A 1,869-nucleotide genomic window follows, 5' to 3' on the forward strand; every position below is an offset into this window, starting at 1 on the left:
TTTTCAGTGGTGTATGAGATGTACCCATTCAGTTGCCATTTGTTTGGAAATCTCTGTCTTTTCCTTTAAAGGTGAACAAGAAAAGGACAGAGTGTATAATGAGTTCTGTGTGATGAACAAATACTATGAAATTTACCTTGTAAAGATAATAAATGTACCAGAAGTCCTTCTCTTACTTCTTACATATTGTGAAAGAAATAATAAATAGATGTTCTCCTGTTTTGGAGGTAGCCTTTGATGTGACTTTCCACTTTTCACAGTCATAATTTCCAGATTTCTAAAATTACACTTTTGTCATGTACTGCTTTAATCAGATAATTGTGTTTAAGTGCAGTGAACTCTCTAGAGCTCTTCACCCGTACCCTCCTCGTACCCCTACTCCACATCCCCACCTCCCCAGAAAATACTGTTGTTGCTCATTTGATTCAATAGATTTATCATCTTTGGAGGAATACGTGCATCTTTGGCAGTTTTTTGTTTGTTGTGCTTTAGACCTAATGATGAAAGAGTTATTATGGACTTAGATGTTTGTAGAGAAACTCAATCCAAATTAAATTTAATGATTTTTCAGCAGTTATTTTTGTGATGCTTAACTTGTGCAGGAGTAATGAGATGAACAGCTTGAAAGGGCCTGTAGAAGAGTTGAAACAACATGATTTCTGTTAGTAAGAGCAGGGCTCTGAAGGGTGACTTCGACCATGCAGCAGATGCCCTGTGAAACCTGTGCTGCCACTTCTTTTGGTGCTGGGTTGTGGGTTTGTTTGTATGCCGGGACTTTTCATGTCTGGGCAAATACACTGTATAGCCTGAGCTGTAAATGGCTTCTGCATTTTGCCGGTTTGAGGATACGCTGCTGGTGCATCTTGGGTCTGTGAAATCCCTAAGGAAAGGAGCGCTGCACAGAGAACTGCTCACGAGGCTTCGGTATCTGGTGAGCCCATCTGTCTGCGGGGGCCTCGGCCTTCATTTTTCTGACATAGGTAACAAACGAACTGGATGTACAAAACAGATCAGTTCAAGAGCTTCAGTCTTCATAGTATAAGTAAGTGTGTTTATTTTAATTGCTCTTGTTGTTTCATAAAGATTTTAACATTATGCTATTTCCTTGGGTTTCGATGTGTATGAACTGAAGACAAGCAAAAGAATCCAGTAGTTCTGGTCTTACCCTACCATTCCATCTGCCTTGGAGGCAAAAAGTAGCAGGTAGCCCACCTGAGGAATAGTGTTTCCTGTCTGGTTGCTGCACATTGGGTACCCTGAGACCTGTGTGCTGCAAGAATCACAGGATAGTTGAGTTTGGAATGGATCTCTGGAGGTCATCTTGTCCAGCCCCCTGCTCAGGCAGGCCCATATTGAACCGCTTGCCCAGGACCATGTCTGATGGCTTTTCAGTATCTCCAAGGATGGAATTTTGGAAGAAACAGCTTCGAAATTGTTTCCAGTTAAGCTGCTGTTAGCTTAGCTATTGGCATTGGTGTCTGCCCTTTCACTGTCAGGTGCCGAGCTCCCAAGGGACAGGTAGATGTGTTCTGGTTCTGAATGCACCATAGCTCTTGGCTCCCATGGTGACTGCAGACTGACATAAAAGGTCACCCATGAGGAACACATGTAAATCCAAATGGGCAGCAGTATTTTACCTTGAAGGGTAAGATTTCTGTTGAAATGGGTGAAGTTTAGAACGGACACCCCAGCGCTTCTGTGTGTTTCTGTAGTAGTATCTCCATTTCTTTTGGGGAAGGTTTAAGGCATACTCATCTAGGCTGAAGGTTGCTTTCAAGGCCTGACTTTGAAGTATTCCTATATTAAAAGTTTTTAGAGCTGACTAGTTTCTACTGCCTGCAAGAAGGAAACCTTACTACCAGATTCCCA

This window comes from Eurypyga helias, unplaced genomic scaffold (assembly GCF_000690775.1).
Source record: "Eurypyga helias isolate BGI_N326 unplaced genomic scaffold, ASM69077v1 scaffold22922, whole genome shotgun sequence".
In the NCBI taxonomy this organism is placed as follows: domain Eukaryota; kingdom Metazoa; phylum Chordata; class Aves; order Eurypygiformes; family Eurypygidae; genus Eurypyga; species Eurypyga helias.